At 37.7% G+C, this 20,603-nt stretch overlaps 1 pseudogene; it reads right to left on the minus strand.

Moving 5' to 3' along the window:
* Positions 1–19,284: 19,284 nt before the first annotated feature.
* LOC145066390 (bZIP transcription factor 44 pseudogene) lies at positions 19,285–20,006 on the minus strand (annotated as a pseudogene).
* Positions 20,007–20,603: the final 597 nt, after the last annotated feature.

The raw sequence follows: 20,603 nt of genomic DNA on the forward strand, positions 1-20,603 counted from the left end.
AGTGCTTTTATGATCGAGGCCGCAACCACCAAGATCAGCATCGGAGTACGCTTGAACCAAGAATCCGTAGTTGGAAGGATACCGTATTCTGAGAGAGGTGGTTCATTTTAGGTATCGAAAGATGTTCTTGAGAGCAGTCATATGTGGCTCTCGTGGATTCACCAAAAACATGGAACAATAGCAAATAGAAAACATGATATCTAGACGACTAGTTGTTAGGTACATTAAAGACCCGATCATTTGTCGATAAAAAGTCATATCAGCTGCTGGTTTGTCCAAGGATGGTGTAAGCTTCGTTTCGAATGCCATTGGAACCTTGACCTTTGAATCTCCCACCATTCCGAACTTCGCAAGTAAGGTCTTCGTGTAGGCTTCTTGGTTGATGAAAATACCCTCTAAACTCTGTCTAATATTTAAACCAAGGAAAAAGTTAATTGGACCCATTGAACTCATCTCAAATTTAGTTTCCATTAATTTTCAGAATTCAGTTGTTAATTTAGGATTAGTGGATCCGAAAATGATGTCATCAACATAATTTTGGAAAATCATAAGATGGTCACCATCTTTCTTGCAAAAGAAGGTTGGGTTGACCGATCCGTGCTTAAACATATATTGCTTTAAGAAACGAGTAAGGGTTTCATACCATGCACGTGGTGCTTGTTTTAAGCAATACACTGCCTTATCCAAGATATAGCAGTGATTTGGATATTTTTCATTCAGAAAACCTGGTGGCTGTTCCACGTAGACTATCTCTTCTAATTCACCATTTAGAAACACACATTTCACGTCCATTTGATAGACTTCAAAGTTCTTGTACACTACATAGGAAAGTAATATCCGAACAGATTCCAGCCTTGAAACTGGTGCAAATGTTTCTTCATAGTCAATACCTTCCTCTTGGCAATATTCTTTCAAAACCAACTGAGCTTTGTTTCGAATCACGTTACCTTCTTTATCAAGCTTATCCCAAAACACCCATTTTAATCCAACCACAGATGCATCCTTCGCAGTTGGAATCAATCTCCATCCTTTGTTACGCTCAAACTCATTAAGCTCATCCTGCATAGCTTGCACCCAATCGAAACGATCAAGAGCAATCTTTATAGTTTTAGGCTCAATCTTTGAGATTAACGAATTAAACATGCAAAATTCCATTTTGAAAATAGTGCAGTTTGATTCGCTTTTGGTTGAGCTCTTGTGAGAACTCCTAAAGTTTCTTCTCCGATAACTTGGGATTTAGGATGATCTTTGTTCCATTTCGCCAATGGAGGGTAGTTCGGATCATCGGATGGATCCAATTCTGCGTTTACTTCTTTGAATTCTGATTGAAGATCTGAGTCATTATTTCCAGTCTCATTCTCCCCCTGGAATGGAATATCGTTGTTGACTACTTGATTGAATCCTACCATTGAACAGGTGTATCGTTTTTGGAGGTTGATGTACAGACCTCCGCATTTACTAGAGCATTAGAAGTTGTGACGAAAGTGGAATTTCAGAATCTTTCAGAATATCATAACCCTTCAGAATTGGTGGCTCATTTCTAATATCTTTTGTAGCATCATCAATGATTTTATTCAATTCAACCTCCTTATTATCTGGAGTATTTGATTATGAAGAAATGGCATTTTCGGGCTCATCTAACAAATTCATGAATTCCTTATAAAGATTTGAAAGAGGAATCATCATCGGATTTGTTGAAGGAAAGATTTCTTCAACTTGATAATCATTCTTCTGATACTTCTTGAGATAGTTATCATCAAACATGACATAATAGGTTTCTTCTATCCTTTTGGATTTCTAGTTCAGAACCGTATATGCCTTAGAGGTAAGAGAGTACCCCAGAAATATCCCTTTGTCATCCTTTACATCAAATTTGTTCTGTTGTTCTTTTGAATTAAATATGAAACACCTGGAACCAAAGACATGAAAGAACTTAACGTTAAGTTTTTGTTTATTCATAATCTCATCATAAGGAGTGATAAGAAATATCTTATTGATTAGAGAGCGATTATGAGTGAAATAGACAGTTCAGATAGCATCAGTCCAGAAATATAGTGGAAGATTCGCAAAAGATAGCATGGTCCTTGTAGCTTCACAGAGAGATCGTTTACGTCTTTCAACGACACCATTCTGCTAAGGAGTGTAAGGAGCAGAGAATTTGTGAGAGACTCCTCTTTTAGTCAAGAATTCTTCAAACACTTGGTTTTTGAATTCAGAACCGTTATCACTGTGTACGTTCCAAACGGGCTTTTGCAATTTTATCTCGATCTTCTTGATGAAGTCCTTTAGTTTCAAAGTTGTATCTGATTTCTGTCTAAGAAAATAAACCCAAGTAAATCTAGAAAAATCATCAACTATCACTAGAATGTACTTATTACCACCAATGCTCTCGATGGAAAATGGACCATAGAGATCAATGTGTAACAGTTCTAGCGGCTCGATTACTTTTGCATTTACAATAGTCGAGTGACTTTTACGACATTGCTTTCCCAGCTCGCATGTTGCACACATATGTTCCTTCTCAAACTTCAAAAGAGGAAGTCCTTGTACAAGATCGCCAATTACAAGTTTTTTTGATGTCCTTGAAATTCAGATATGATAGCCTTCGGTGCCATAGCCAACTGTCATCCGAAGATGCTTTCGTAAGTAGGCAAATTGAAAGCTTTCCGGTGATCGGTTTTATGTTCAAAGGAAACAACTCTCCCTTTCTTTTGGATTTTATAAGCACTGGCTTTGTATTCTTCTCTATGATTTTAGATCCCTCATCATCAAATGAAACTTTCAGCCATGTACCTACAACTAATTGATAAACGCTTATCATGTTATGTTGTAGGCCTTCCACATATGCTACCTTTCAAATGGAGAATTCACCATTCGTAATCATGCCATATCCTTTTATCTCTCCTATGGCATTATATCCGAATTTCACTTTGCCACCATCCTTCAATGATCAGAATTCCATTAGCTCTTCTCTCCTTCCTGTCACGTAATGCGAGCAACCAATGTCGATGTACCATTCAGATTTGTATTACGCGTCACTGATTACCTACAAAATTCAGAGAGATTTAGGAACCCAAACATTCTTGGATCCTAGTGAGGTTTTCTTATAAACTGGAAAAGTTATGTCCATATCAACCTCGTAGTTTATACGCACAAACATACATCTAAACAATGCTCTGATACCAATCTGTCACACCCCAAAATCGGAACGGCGGAAACGTTCTAGGGTGGATGACGTCATGTCAAGTATCACAACACATGCATTATAGTAATCAAAGTACAACAAAACATTGCATTAATAGTAATAATTTTACATGGTTACATTACAATACATCAAAGTAATACAAGTAAATATAATAAGTGCAGCAAGGTACTAAGCCGTCTTCATCAACAGCTCCGGGGGTGTACCTGTCTAATGCTAACCTGAGAATACAAGTTATTTGAAAAGCGAGTATCAGCATTTTTACAAATGCTGGTGAGTTCATAAGCATTTAATGACATTTATTCAAATAACTTTATAAAGTAGTAGTTTAAGTGTTTACTGTGTAATAGATTTCTTTCCAGAAAATCCTATATTTTCTTTAATAAAGCAGCCTTCTACCAAGACTGGTCAGTGTTATGTGGTAAAAAGTCATTTTCCCTAAATTGCTATCATTATCAAAATGGAATGTTTATTAAATTGACGACCCCTATTTAACGGAACTTTTGTAAACTGGAATATTCCGTTAACGGTAACAGGGAAATGTAACGGGACAACTTGGGTTGTCACATCATCCCCCCGTTAGAGGGAATTTCGTCCCGAAATTCAGGTCTAGGAAAGGAAGTAGGTATGAGTGGTCAATTAGAAGTAAGAGAGTACTTCCTATACAGTTGTCCTCGCATTCCTAAGTGATCTCTGGTCTGTGTTTGTCATTCCAACAGAACTCCACGTACGGGATGCGGATTCCGTCTCATGTAGCTAGTGGGTTCCAACTGGTGTATCTACGAGGTTAGAGTTCTTAATGGTCTCTATCAGGATGAGTGGGATACGAAGAGTGTCGTTGGGTAATCGCATATCTAGTCTAAGAAGTGGATCGATCAGGTGTGAGTCTTGTGGTATATCCGAAGGTAGTAGCGGTCTGAATAGGGTTGGACCAAGTCTCCATGAGGATCTCGGATGGTCCTAAGCTCTCCGAATGGTAGAGCTCTTCGGTACTTAGAACATAGTGTACTTCTATGGCAAGATCATCACTAGCGTGATCGCCATTCCGAAGTTCCTAACGTTCTCTCTCGTACCGTGTGTGTAGTCCTTCAGGTTAGTTCTTAGAAATCTTGAGTGGTCTTTGGTTTCGCATTTCCTGCCGACTGGCTGATAGAGACTTTCTAGATCGTCGAGTGGGTTGCGTGACTATGGTTATTGGTTTGCTGTAGGGTGTCTATCTCAAGTTCGTGCAAAATGAATCTGCACTAAAGGCTCTTGAGATGCAGAAACTCTGAGAGTCGGGGAGATAGAGTTTCACCAGACGAGTGTTGGACTATCTCAGGAGGTGGTTCTACTATTTCTGGGTGAGATAGTATTCGTGGAACACCTAATAGTCCAATGAATCTCCAAACTTTGGTTTATTCTAGCGTGGAAAGTGCATGCTCATGCATAACTCTTCGACTAACACCAGGACTGGTGTCAAGTCTATAACCTCTTCGGGATCTGGGTCATGAGGCTTAGCGCAACTACTTTCGCACTTTGATCAAGTATTCTTTGCTGCGAAGGTTATCCTGTGGTTCTCGGTATCCTAGTGTTCACTTCGGAGAGTGTATTTCATCGTCTACAGGGCGACGATGATTTCCTCCATGCGAGAGGGTGGAGGGTGATAGGCACTGCCTGTCTATAACAGGGTGGGCAAGGTGCCTGAGTAGTGTGAGCATCTACTGCAACTACTCTTCCGAAGGTTCTGAGTTTCCTCGGTCTAGGTCAACTCTAGTGAGTATAGGGTCTCATCACTCGGAACTTTACTAGCTCAACCCACAGTGATTCTCTTGACTCCGACTCCTATGTTATGGAATAGGGTGAAAGTGTTTTGCGAAGAGGTCCGTGGTAGAGCTCATGCTTGGCTTAACCACCAATACTTGGTGTATGCAAGCAGTATACAATTGAGGTCGGCAGGATGTTCAGCTATGCGACTCCACCCCAAACCCACAACCCAACGAGGAACAGGGAGTAGGGAGGAAACACACACCTCTACGCATATACCTGGTTATGGGGGTCATTCTTTATGAGTTCTAATCTCTATGCTTACGAACCTGACGTGCGAGGTGCGAAGGGTCTCCCGGCGGAATCTACGGAGTATGCTTCGGATGGTTACTGTCTTCTGGAGTATCTGCAGTGTCGTTCACTTCGGTGTCCATCTGACTCCGAGGGGTCGGTCAACAGTGTACGGTACCCTCTCTTGGGTACTTCGGAAGGTTTGAGATAAGAGGGACAATTGACGGATCGCATTAGGTTTGATTATTTGTGTTAGGTTTAGGTTCGGGAGAACCTTTATTTGCCGACATGGCTACGGAGAAAGTTCTTTTTACACAGCACTAAGAATGTACACATGGTTGCACGAAGTCGAACCATGATCAATAGAGTCGTCGAAGTTGGCACACTCCGACATGATATAAAATGAAGATTGATAGAGTCATGTGCCGAACAGGCACACAAGTTCCAGGCGTCTCGGGTTTCGTCCTGTGTATCACTACCGCGGATACCTGGACCGGTAGAGTCGACGCGGAACTATAGAGAGTTCTAAGTGTTTCTGAGTAGAGTATCTTTTCATGAATGGATTCTCACGAGACATTTCTATAATCGCCTCACATATACTAGTCACGTATATTTAAGGTGGGGAGGACTGTTGAATGAGCGACCCCACCCTAAATCCACAACCAAACGAGGAACAGGAAATGAAGCGGCATTCGCTCACTCTAGGTCTGTCCATCTTAAATATACATGGTCGTAACGTATATGTTTAGCCATTATAGTTTTACCTAATGAATTTTTTTAAATTTTATAACAGTGCTGCGACTTTCGCCTTACTGGGAAGAATTTACATTTTGAATTAAACCTTTATTGTTTTTAGTTTAGTTACCCGAGATCGAGAGACGTACCAAAAATCTATCGAGTTCTTTGACGCTCTTCCTTAAGCAATAGAGTCAGGCTCCTCCTGTGTCCTTGTTGTTTCCTTCAGTTGGGCAATCCCTTTTGAAGTGTCCAAACTCGCCACATAGGCGGCAAACCTGCTTGGTCACTGCATTGGCAATTAATGCAATACGTTCCACCGGAGTTCTGCATACACGAGCAGTATGCCCCTTCATGTTGCACCTAGCACATAAGAGTTCCCGGCAGGCACCATAATGATGGTAGCTGCACTTGTTATAGTGGGGAAGGTCTCCTAGGTACGGTCTTCTTGGAATCGGGAGGGAAGGATTTACAGGAGCATTGGCCGTCTCAGCTCGTTGCCCTTCGGAAGGTCCTTGAGCCGAGGTACTTCCCTCCTTAATCTTGAGCTTTCTCTTTAGTGGGTTCGGTTGAGGTTCTTGGGTGACTGGGTATTAAAGTGTTGGTTGCTGCTGTCCATTGCCAGGATTGGAAATCCCGACAGGCACCTTGCTAACATTGGCGTTGTTAGCATCCAGGTGAACCATGACAGCTGCTACGGCTGCAGCTTGGAACGTAGCTTCATCGAATAAGAGAGCAGGTTTCTTGCTTGTGGTTTGGTTACGCTTCTTCGGTGGCATGGTTTTCCTACACAGAAAGGAATACAAGCTAATGAGAGACGATGGTTAACCCTGGACATTTCTATCCTGAATGTATTAGGCATAAATTTTTCCCCGTGCCTTGGGTACTGGTTGTCTGAGTGTCGACCTACATCCCTATGATGTAGTCCTGGTAATCGAAGTGGGTGTATGAGTATCGGAAAAAGGCCATAAGATGCGAGTTGTTCCTACTAAGTTACCTTTATACTGGGAAAGGTTTCACTCTCCGGCCTGGAAAGATTTGAAAACGGTTCGGAACGAAACTGCGGAAAGAGAGGCTCACAAGGGCAGATGGCTAAAATTCTCTCAATAGAGATGCGGGGATCTGCCCTAATCGTGTATCTGGCAACGGGAAACGACGATTTTACCTAACACATAGCATGAGTAGTGTAACCATTAACTCACTAAATTGTATTATTTTAAGGGTGTATTAGCGTGACGAACACGAGGGAAAAGACAACTCTCGGGTTCCATGTACTGGCTCCCTCAGTCTGCCTCGTATCTTTGACTAGAATCGGCGTTGGTTTCCTTCGGTTAGTTTCCTAGGGTTCTCTTCTCGTATGGACATATTGAATTTCTACTCCGCCTTCCTTCTGATTCCGACTCTGGGTGTCACCACCTCATAAAAGGGCAACTGGGAATCTCGGAAGTTTAGGCAAATTTCTCACCAATGTCCCTAAAAGAATATGGGCACTTGGTGCATTCAATAGTCTCGACCCGGTTCATTTATTTCCAAACAGGAAATCTTCTCAATGAACCTCTTCTGGGCCTGAATCAACTTCTCTGTCATGCGCTGAAGTGGATAGGGTTGTCTACAGGGTTCGTGCGATAATGGAAATGTCTAAAGAATCCTAAGAGATTATTAACATTTCACTGGATGACCCATATCGAGTCCTGCTACGATTACACAGGGTATACAAATCATATATAACTTAGATCCGATAGGCCTTCGAATATGTGATACTACTCTATATCCACATCCCAACGAGGAAAAGCAAGTAGAGCGAAACCACACATTCTTAGCCTATGGGATCCTTATTATATATAACCTTGGGAGTACACCCTCTGTAGTTGTAGTTATATCAATAAGGATCTTTTTAGTTATTCACGCAAGGTTGTTTATGTTTCCTAAAATACCCCTATGGTATTTTAATTCTTGTTTGTTTCTTATCTTCTGAATATCATTATGGGATTAGTGTGGATCTTTTAGTGTTCTTAAATACTCCTATAGTATTTTAACTTTATGTTTGGCTCTAGCATTCCTAGTTGGTAAGTTTCAGACCTATTGTACACCACTATCACTCCTAAGCACATGTTCATCGCATCTCGGATAAATGTAGTTGATCAAGTTACATTTATTCCAGCTTATGATTACATAACTGCCCAGGTTTGACTGTAGTGCTCAACATCCGAAGACTTTTATTATTGTTCTTCTTGTGATACTTTTGTTCAAGTTTTTAGATTCTGGATGTTATTATACTTTGGTAAAATATGGTTATATTTTAAAGTATAACTCTTGGTCAGAGTGTTTTATCCCTTTGTGTTTATAGGTTGTATATCTTTTATGAATTGATATACTTAGCTCAATATAAACAATGCTCTGATACCAATCTGTCACACCCCAAAACCGGAACGGCAGAAACGTTCTGGGGTGGATGACGTCATGTCAAGTATTACAACACATGCATTATAGTAATCAAAGTACAACAAAACATTGCATTAATAGTAATAATTTTACATGGTTACATTACAATACATCAAAGTAATACAAGTAAATATAATAAGTGCGGCAAGGTACTAAGCCGTCTTCATCAACAGCTCCGGGGGTGTACCTGTCTAATGCTAACCTGAGAATACAAGTTATTTGAAAAGCGAGTATCAGCATTTTTACAAATGCTGGTGAGTTCATAAGCATTTAGTGACATTTATTCAAATAACTTTATAAAGTAGTAGTTTAAGTGTTTACTGTGTAATAGATTTCTTTCCAGAAAATCCTATATTTTCTTTAATAAAGCAGCCTTCTACCAAGACTGGTCAGTGTTATGTGGTAAAAAGTCATTTTCCCTAAATTGCTATCATTATCAAAATACTGAATTTGATTACCGAGGAAAGCAAACGACATCAGGGAATAACATATGCCTCAGCAGTGAGGACTGCTGACTAAGGCCAGGAATCATAGACTCCAGGAAAGTATCGAATGAACGACATGCCTGGTTCGGTCTAAAAAAATAGAGACACAGACCCCAGACAATATCAAATGAAAGATACGTCTTGTAAGGTCAAAAACAGTGAATACAGACCCCAGACAGTATCAAATGAAAGATACGTCTTGTAAGGTCAAAACAGAGAATACAGACCCTAGACAGTATCAAATGAAAGATACGTCTTGTAAGGTCAGAACAATGTGACTCTGAAAAAGTGATACCAGCATACAGTGTAAATTGCCGGTGTGATACCGTTACCTTAAGGCCAAAGAATTATAAGGTAACCCGGGATACTCGTAACCATACTGAATAGAGTACCAGACACCCTACAAGTGTCTAAAATATGACATTTGTCACCCGTTGGCTTGGTAGGCCAGGACTGTAGCTAGCAGTCTGGGTGCGGGGTTGTCAATCTCGTATAGATCTATACACAAAATGTCCGCTATCCCTACAGGAGATTCTGGTTACCAACTAGACGACGGAGAAGGTCGTGTCCTCAAGATGCATCCCAAACAGTGGGTAGAGACTTCCAAATAGTGGGTAGTGTGTAAGTGCTGAACTAGAGGTAGAGATTTCCCAATAGTGGGTTTCTAATGTAAGTGTAGACTAGAGATAGAGACTCTTAACTGAACTGACTAGAGAATTCCTATATGTCCATACTCATATACATAATATATAACTAATTAATCAAACGACCTTCGGATGGCCATCCGATCCCACCAGACCACATCTCAACGAAGAAAAGGAAATAGGGCGGACGAGCCTTCCTAAGTCTTTCAATCATTACTTATATGTATCTATATACGCACAAACATACATCTAACTACGGTTGGGTGTGTATTAAGTGGAAACATATCATTATGGTGTGAATTCATACAGTGTGGATAGATCGAGTCGTGAAGTATAAGCGTACCAGGTATAAGCGATATAGAGACAATAACAGGTATAAGCGACATAGAGACGATAACAGGTATAAGCGACATAGAGACGATAACAGGTATAAGCGATATAGAGACGATAACAGGTATAAGCGATATAGAGACGATAAGAGGTATAAGCGATATAGAGACGGTAACGTGTATAAACGCATCATGAAGTGTAAGCGTTATCGAGTAGGAGTTTAAAATACATGAAAGCGAGGCAGCGATATCTAACAAGTAAAAGTATAAGTCGTGAAAGGATACTTTGATGAAAAACCTTTATACTCAGGGAAAATCACAATTTGTATTCTTTTGTAAAATATGTTTAAAAATCTTTGGAAATCTTTCATAAACCAGTTTAGAATGAATTTGGATAAATCAGTATAAGTAAAAGTTTTGAAACAATTAAAAATCATTATAGTGTCCTACTCGGTAAAACAGTGTAATGTGTGGTAAAATCTTGTGCATGCAGGTTATCAATCACATGTGATTGATATGATAACTGGCATGTTTAACTTGTATTCCCCCCCCTCTATAAAACATGTAAAAACATTTAAAAAGGTTCATTCAGGGGTATGAAATCACCTGACGTAAGTAGGTCCGACGAAGGTGTCGTTTGGGCGTTCGGTGTCACGCAAGGACTCGAACACACACAATGACCTATTTAACATATGATAACATATTTTCACATACAATAAGTATATTTAATACTAATTAAACAATTATACGCGCTCAAAGGAGCGGAAAACACTTTGGATAAGTGTTTGGGTGTCCCGGGTAGCGTCTAAAGGTGTGTATGGCTAAGGAATGGAGTTTACTCTCCAAGAGTAACTCCCAAAGCTTAGTTTACGGCCCAGGACATCTCACCATGAGTTTACGGCCGTAAACTCATGGTGAGGGGATCTAGTGTGTTTAAGGCTTCTAGCTTGTTCATCGGATTTTTCTAAGTACATTTCCAAAAAGGCATGAGTGGGTTTAAGGCTTCTAAGGGCATCTTATAGGAGTTTACGGCCTAGGGACAACTCCTAAGGGATTTTACGGCCGTAAACTCTCATATCATGGATTTAATGAAGTTTTAATCCCTTAAATCATTCCTAGCATTTTATAAAAATAGTCTAAGGCCATTTGGGGGGCAAAAACCACATTTTTGGCACATTTAGGGGTGTTTACAGCCTTGGTACATACCTGGGCCGTAAACTCCTTTTTCCCTTTCATTTCATTGTGTTTAAATGGTTTAAACCCGAAATGTTAAGCCCCTAATTTATGTATTAAGCCCTAGGGTGGTTTGGGAGTGTTTTTGGGACATTTAGACAAGGTTTAGAGGTGTTTACGGCCTAAGCAAGTGCTTGGGCCGTAAACTCTCTTTTATGCCCTAAAATCATGTGATTAAGTGTTTAAACACTCCTAGGCAAATCCCTTGGTTTATTTCCAAGCCATTAAGGACAAGTTTGGGTCATTTTGGCCTTGATTAAGGGGTTTACGGCCTAAGGAGGGGCTTAGGCCGTAAACTCCATTCTAACAGCTTCTAAGTCCGAATTTTTAGCTATGAACACGAATCAATATGTTTAGAATAAGCTAGGGTAAGCGGACTTACGATTTGGAAGCGTTTGGTTGCGGATTCGGGGCGAAAACAAGTCTAGAGAGAGAGTATAGAGAGAGTGTGTAAAAAGTCTCCAATGGACTCCACTCACCTCTATATAGGGTTCTGAGTCGGGGCTCAGTGGAATTTTACCCGATACTGCCGTTAAACGGGGCTTTTGGTCGCACCCGATTTAGTGGTCGTAATAATAAAAACTAACTTTTCCAAATAAATGGAAATGTGTGTTATGTGTTTTTATTTCCTTTTATCACGACTAAACGGCATAATAGGTGTAAACAAATGGAATGTTTATTAAATTGACGACCCCTATTTAACGGAACTTTTGTAAACTGGAATATTCCGTTAACAGTAACGGGGAAATGTAATGGGACAACTTGGGTTGTCACAAAGCAAAACACTATTCTCTCCTCTGAATATTTTTAAAACCTTCATTTTATTGTCACAAAGATTAACCTTGACAAAAAAAAAATTTCTTCGAATACAATCTTTATGTTTTTCATCCATCTTCTTCCCAAAATCCATTTTCTCCTTTTTCAAGTTTGCTTCGAATTCCTCGAGAGAAATATCTAGTTCCGACACTACTTTCTTTTTTCCGTTAACATCCTTTGATGTGTTAACAGATTTTGAAATATTTGTTTTTGGAGAAAAATTGGGTTTTGTTTTTTCCAAAGGTTTTGTTTGTTTTGGAAATGATGGTTTTAGAAAAACTTTTGGTTTTGAAACTTGTGGAGTTGAAGACTGTGGCTTTGAAAATGATTTAGGTTTCAGATTTGGAGAGGATTTCGCATTTTAATTTGCAGATCTTTCTGGGTTAATAGAACTGGATTATTTAGATTTCCATAAATGCTTTCTTTCTATTAAGTTTTTCTGATATCTAGCATTCAGTTGACATTTCATAGCAATAAATTCCTCAGCTGACTTATGAATGTTAGCTTTATGTTTCCCTTTTCTAAGAGGTGTGGCATTCTGATCAGATGACATTTCACTGGGGACATCCTTTGTGCCACTTGGCCCTGCCTGGTCATAAAGAAAGTCAAAACGGTTCAGAGGTTCTGAAATGTATTTTCCTTTCATTTTCCATGAGGTCATTTTGGGAAGACCTTTTGTTTCGTCTGAATTGTCTATTGGTCTAGACCAGAAAAATTCGTCACAACCACCAACATTATCATCATTAACAATGGACGTTAGTTCTGACGTGTCGCTTTTGTTCAATCCGGTTTTTATGAAAACTTGATTAGGGACTGTTTAAACTTTCGGAAATACTGTAGCTTTCATTTTTAATACTTTTGAACCCTTATTTTCAACCACACGTACATATTCAATTGAATTCTCAGAAATCAACATTTTCTTTGGATCATACTCATTTTGTACAAATGCTGAACAATCAATCTCATCCTCTACATAAATCTCACTCATGTCACTTTTGTCAAATTCAGAATCATTTTCGGCATCAAAAGTGTTTTCCGAACTCAATTTTGTGCATAGCGAGTCAAAATTTTGCACAGTATCAAATTTAATATGTTCTTTATCATTTTCATCAAACATTTGTTTTAACATGCTTTTATGTTCTTTAGACTGAATATATGCTTCAATTTTTTTAAGTCCAATTTTGTAAGATTCGGAAACATCATCGGAGGACACTATGGTTTCGCACTTATAACACTCTACATCGATTTCATCCTCTTTCAATTCGATAAACGGAAAAAAAATCATTTTGTGTAGATTTTTACCTATTTTACAATCAAGATGCAGTTGTGTAATATTAAAATATAACCGCTTCGCAATTAAACATAAAATATTTCTCTGTTTTAAAAATGCTAAATTGTCTCTCTTAAGGTAAATCACATCATCTTTAGACCTATTAAGCTCTAACTCAGCTTCTCTATCCATATTTTCCTCTCTTCACTTTTATTTATTATCCTGCTGATTTGATCACACAGTGTAGAATTGTTTAGACGAGTTATCTTTAAACTGTCTCCAAAATTTGAGAAAGTGTAATATAAATCATCTAATTCAGATTCATAACGTGAGATAGGAATATTAAGAGATTGGAGTATGGAATGTACCTTATTGATGAACTTCTCGCATTCACTCACCTGTTCAAAAACAGGCCTCGCAGCAAAACAATTATCAGAGGGCTCTCCGCCATCAGTTATGTATCCCATATGTTCTGAGACCCCGCTTTGAACCATCAGACACCTTCCTTCATACCCCGTTGCTTCCGATTTTTCCACACAACATCCACTATTTTTGGGCTTTCAAACCTCATCATCTTCGAAACCAGTGGACCAAAATTCAACACTACCAAATTCATCACCACCTTCCTACACAATCAAAGCAGGCTTCGCATTCCCAACATTCTTTTTCTTCAAATCCTTTATCTTCCGAAGATAGTAGGCTTCATCTTTATCATCCTCCTTCTTGTCATCCAACCATCTTAACATGTATTCCGTAGCAAAATGATTCTTGCCATGGCAGTAAATGCAATCATAGGAAGAATCTCCCAACAACTTCTTCTCTTGTTTGTCTTCTTCCTTTTGAGAGTTCTTGAAGCTCTCTTCTCTTGAATTTTCTAAGTTGAAGTTTCCATGCTTGTTCTTGTTCTTAAACGACCAAAGTTCTTTTTGATGAACTTTCTAGGATTAGCTACCATAAGAGCATGTTCCTCTTTGGTAAGTTCACTATTCGAAAAGTCGGATTCATAATCTTCTTGAGCAACCTTTTTGGCTTTCGCAACTAAGTCCAATGATCCAATGTTAAACATAATCTTCACATCCTTTTTCACCTCATTTTCATGTGATCTTGGAATTCCTACAAGCTTTTCCAAGGTATAACTCTTAAACTGTTCATGAGGTTTTACTGTGGACACTACAACTTTCCATTCAGGCTATAATCTATTCATAAAAGTGACATTTTACTCAATCTTTTCGTGCTTAATATTGTGTTTAAGCATCCTGCTCAAAAGATGATTAAAATAGTTGAAGGTCTGATCAAGCTTTTCATCAGGATTCTAAACAAAAGCACCAAATTTTGATAGAAGTAATGTTTGAACTAAGTGTTCCAAATCTGCATCGCTTGAGTAAAGCTCTTTAAACCTGTAACGCTCGTAGATCCGGGCAAGTCAACTTAGAGATAATAGGGGTCGAAAACGACTTTTTGACAAAATATTATTTAGAATAAATAATCTCAAACAAGTTTTAGAGTATGTCTCAAGGGTTTCGTATATATAAGGAACGCCGAAATCCGAGTTATAACGAAGAAGTTACGACCTGTCGAAGTTTTACGACAAAACCGGCACAACACCGGGAGACGTAAATAGTGAATTTATGATAGATGAATTTTTAGCCTTAGTGATCTAAACAAAAGTTTTATTATACATTAAACCGAGAAAATACAAAAAACGAACGCCCAAATCTAATTTCGTATGAGCAAGTTATGAATTTTCTAAGATTTGGCTTAGCAATGCAGGACCCGAAACTCGAATTTTAGTTCGAGTGGTTTTTGGCTTACGTGACCTAAATGAGAGTTGAATATCTCATTAATAGGAACTCAATAGTAAAAAGACAGATAAAAACAGAGTCCGTATGAAGGAGTTACGAATTTTTCGCGGTCATTTTACAGTCGAATCTCCTCTTACTGTTAAATTTACGATCGGTCGAGAATTAGACAATGGAGTCTAAACGAAAGTTGTATATTATGATCCTTCCTATGCGTGGATATAAATAAAGTAAAAAATAGAGTTCATATGCGAGAGTTATGATTTTTCTAAGTCGGGAAGGTGTTGTGCGAAATCGGGTGACGTGGCGCAATCCTAGTCGTTGCTTCCTCCCCAAGGCTAACCACCAGATGGTGACACCTAGCCTGGAACTCAATGAGTTGGAGGCCAACTCGACGAGTTTTGGTGATTTCCAACCTAAAAATAGAGTGTTGGGGCACCCTCATTTCTCACACCTTCCAACTTCTCTTTCTCTCTCTAGAATCTCTCTCTAAGCCTTCCTAACCCCCCCCCCCTAAAGTCTAGGTAAGCCCCCTAGCACCCGAAGGGAGCCCCGAGGCTCCCGAAGCCTCGAGAAAAGAGCCTTTCAGCTCAGGAACACTGCTCCAGCGAAGCCCGGTTTTGCGAAAAACCTACTGTAAGTGAGCTATGCCTACCCTATCTTTAGTATAGCTTATGTTTTAATATAGTACTACAAGAAAAAGGCCTTTTACGATGCTCATTGCGCGTCGTAAAACGCTCAGACGACGCGCAAATGCGTGTCAAGGAAGGCCCTGTCATAAAGAGAGAGCGCGTCGTCTATAGACGACGCGCATTTACGATGCACATTTACGACACGCGGTTACGACACGCAATGCGTATCAAGGAAGGCCCTGTCATAAAGGAAGACGACACGCATTCGCGTGTCGTAACCTTACGACGCGCGTGTTAATGACACGCAATGCGTATCAAGAAAGACCCTGTCAAGAAAGGCCATGTCATAAATGAAGATGACATACATTTTTGCGTATCGTAAATTTAAATGTTTAAAAAAAATAAATTTATATATTTATTAATTTTTAAATTAAATTTTCATTTAATTTCTTATAATAGAAATAAAATACCATATACAAAAAATACAATCCATTGCATAATATAAAATAAATTGCACAAATTATAATGTCATACAAAGAATCATTCAAATGTTAAACAAAAATAATACATTGCTAATATGTGTTATACATTCCTATAAAACTAACAAATAATCATCCAACTCTGTTTCTTACTGGAAAGGAATGCCAAACATGATTAAAAATATCACTTAATCTTTGATTAATCACCTGCTTAAGTAGAATGATGTTGTTGAGAAGGTTACCTAGCAACAGAGAAAAACAAAACACCTCTCCCACAATCACAACATCATTTACAGAAAAAGGGTTGTCAATTACTTTCATTAAGACTTTCATTCAATCACAAAAATATTAAGTAAAAGGGTGAAAAAAATAACTTACTTTTGATAAGTTGATCTCCCTTAGAGCAAACACAGCTAAACCATTGAACAAGACCCTCGGGCCTTCTTCTAATGTAAACACAATGCTCGTCTGCAAAATTGAGGCGATAAAATAAAATTTGAATATTGTTTGGGTAGTTTATATATGATTTGATAATTTGATTTAAAATACAATAAAATAAATTATCTTTTTTGTTACCTTATGGGGCTTGTCAATTCCTTGGATTATAGGTTCTCTTGCTAGTATTAGAAAACGAGTTATGTTATCTAAATCATCTTGAACATTCAATATAAAAATTGTAAGACAAAAGGAGAAATGTATATTTGAAAATACTATGAGATGTGATTTTTTTTAATGTTATCAATCCATAAATTAAGCGCAACAAATAGTTACCTATCTTTTTTAAAAACTTTTATGGGGGTATAATGACCAAAATGCCCTTGTATTTATATACATGTTTACAAATATAACTTTAATAACTAGGTGACACCTGGATTGTTTGTGCTAGAATATCAAGCCCAATTTCAGCAGCCCGAGAACTTGCAACTGCTCCAGTGTCTCGTATGGATTCCGAGGCTACAATCTATTAGAAAAAACACTTAACAAATTTTAAACAAAGAAAAAAACACAATATTAAAAGTTTAAACGCAAGAATTAGCAACTAGTTTCATTTACCTATCCATAGTTTCAGTTTATAGTTTATTTCTTTTCATTCTCCTTCTGTTACGAATCTTCTTCTCCTTCTACTACTTTTTTTTTAAGATTTGAGTTTCATATATCATCTTACTTTCATTATGTATACATAGTATCTGTTTTCTATGGTATCTATTTCGTGAGAAGGAGATAGCATACAACAGAAGTGTGGTATCTGTTTTTTGTTTCATTTGTTTTTGTTTTTTCATAAAGTATAAAGAAAAAGGCATATTTGTCCTTTTCCCTTTAAAGAAATAATGTTAGGTATCCTTGAATTTTTTAGCATAATTGATGTAATGGTGATTTCATAAATCTAAATCATACTTTTCGGTTGTAACAGTTTTTTTTAAAACTTTTTGAACATAATGTTTAAATGAAAAAGTTAAAGTTTCTGTTAAAACTGTATTGAATGTAATCAACATTACAACAATTATTATAAAAAAAATGCAAAAAAAAAAAAAAAAAATCACTGTGATTACTTCTTTAGACTTTGATTTATACAAAGGGACCAAATTTCATTAAATTTTATTAACACATGGGCCATTATGTAATTTTTTAAAACAAATGTACTGCTTTGAAAATTTAGTTACACAGGGGCTGTTATGTCAATTGAATAACATAAGGATCAGATTTCAATTAATTTATTAAGACATGAGTTGTTTTGTAAATTGGTTAACAGAGGGAGCATTTATGTAATTTTTAGCAAAAATTATATTACTTTCAATCATAAGGATCAGATTTCAATTAATTTAATTACTTTTTTATCTTTAAATAATTATCAAAAATTATATTACTTTGAATCATAAATACTTTTACAACCTTTTTTTAACACGATAAATTATTATTATTAAATTTTAGTTTACAAAATTTATGTTTCATCGTATAATCATTTTAACACCCTCCTCTCTCCCCCTATGTGCTATTTAGTGTACAAATTCTTTGACAAAAAAATGATTAAAATGGCCGGATCGGGAAACATATTTCACAAGATTTTTATGAAAAATACATTGGAAAATACATAAATAAATAAATAAATAATAAACTTACCAGCAGAATCCAAATTTGCAAGGCGGAGTACATGTAATATGCATACAGTTGGTAAGCCATCCAAATACTGGGGTGCATGATGCAAGGCCTGGCTTATGGGTCCCAAAACTTGTGACAAATGAGGGTATGTAAGTGTAAATATGGATGTGGGATCTGATGCAAGACTATGACCCTTTTCTTTGCATATAACAAGTACCTTTAAAGATGAACGTTCACCAGAAAGTAAAGCAAGATTTGCGAGACCCATCATAAATTCTGGAAGCTGCACAAAAAATCGTGTTTTAAGTACAATTCTTCACAAAGTTATTAGAGAGAGAGAGAGAGAGAGAGAGAGAGAGAGAGAGAGAGAATGTATAGGTAGTATTTGAACAGCTCTTAAACAGAAATCATAAGCTTCATCTGCACAAAGGAATGTTAGTTATTGACTGAAACTCAATGATTCAATGGATTCTAATCAGAAAAATCCAATGTGTAATAGGAAAACTGGTTTCATACACAGTATGTTCTTATCCCAAGGGTAAAATAGGGTTTCTTTATTGCATCCTTTAAATCTTAACAAACCTGCAACTCTTTTAAGGGCACTCTTTCTCATATACCTCACTTGCATATTTCCAGTTGATCACCTTCCAGATGTTCTTTAAGTAATCGGGCCTGACATTTTTATACTGCAAATTGTACAAAAACACATATATAAGTTGAAATGTGTACAACTTGTATACCATACAAAAATGAAATTTGTTTAAATGCATGCTCCGAAACATCTATGCCAAGCAGAGGAACCAAGCTCGGAAGTCAGAATTATCATCTAAATCAGAAGAAGAAGTCAAGAAACTAACACTGGTGGGAGTGAGATTCTTCCAGAAATTGAGTGATTTACATGACCTGCTCAGAGACATAAGGGTAGATTAGATATCTGTGGTTGTATGAATATTATTATCCTCCTAGCATCAAATTTGTCCTAAATGTGTTGTTCAGTTGTTTCATTTTAACCTATTTAGGACTTGAAGAGGAAGTTTCCAATCGAATTATAGTGTTTAACCTTGCAAGAAAGACCCATTACAAGAAAGACCCATTACAATCATAGCTCTTTGTACCCATAAATCATCACATAAATCTTCATCTTCCTTTGTTCACAAATCTTTATTCCACCCACCCCACCCCACCCCACCCTAACACACCCAAGCTATCACCAAATCTGAATTTTTTTTCAATACTTTTAGGAGATTTACATCTGACTCAGTACTGAATCATGTCTGCTGAAGCCATAATAGGCTGGTTTGCATAAAGGTAACTCAGTGAGTTATTCATGAACTCGTCGACAAACTCAGTGCCACCTCCGCTGCCGTATTGCTCGTCCTCAAACCTACAACCGGTGTCGACAGGTTGGTACATAAAAGCGATCATCTCGTTCAGAGACTATAGCCAGTGGCTCAGCTCCGCCACCTGAGCTCTTAGAACAGAGTTCTCCGCCTCCACGCTTATGTAATGCTGGGTGGTGATACTGACGCTTGATATGATCTGGTTGTTCTCATTTCTGAGTTGATTCAGCTGACTCTTGAGATCATCCAGATGCTTTTGTTTCCTCTTTCTAGATCTCCTTGCAGATTCACGATTCAAAATCATTCTCTTCTTCCTCCTCTGATCCATCAATTGCTGAAGATCTTCATCAGACCCCGAGTTCTGAATTGGGTATGAACCACCTGATGATGTTGTCGTACCACTAGAGGAAGCCATTAGAATACCTTCAAGTTTGAAATTGCAGATTCGAAGAGAGAAAATGAAGATTTTAAATAGAACCCAGATGGTAATAGAGCTTCAAATTGATTATTATTATTACTATTTAGATTTATCTATCTATTAAATATATATATATATATATATATATATATATATATATATATATATATATATATATATATATAAGATATAGATGTAAATTCGTACATAACGCTTCTAGCAAGTATTCAACCAAAAACACTGAAATCGACAAGATAGGAAATTATAGTGTTTAACCTTCGCCATTGAACTTAATAGTGCTCTGAAATTTGACAACAGTTGAAGCATCTCCCTTGGTGATAGCATCATCGAGCTGCTCGATAGCTTTATTGTAGTTGGTTATGTAAGTCCCGTGGTGTTTCTGGTGATGGAGCTGCATAATCTCTCCGCTAATCTCCGACTCCAGTGCGCCATAATCGTAGGAAAGATCGGGAAGCGTGAACGTCTGCAATCCACACACATGTTGCTAAAACTTTGATATCGCACCTAGGGTTTTAGCAGTCGCGAGGGTTCGTAGAGCCATGTGTTCCAAAAACAGATGGAGAAGAAGGGAATAATCTTTGTACCTGATTTAGGGAATAAAAGAATATTTAGAGATTGAATGTA

This window comes from Lactuca serriola, chromosome 8 (assembly GCF_051521515.1).
Source record: "Lactuca serriola cultivar US96UC23 chromosome 8, Lser_US96UC23_V15, whole genome shotgun sequence".
NCBI lineage: Eukaryota > Viridiplantae > Streptophyta > Magnoliopsida > Asterales > Asteraceae > Lactuca > Lactuca serriola.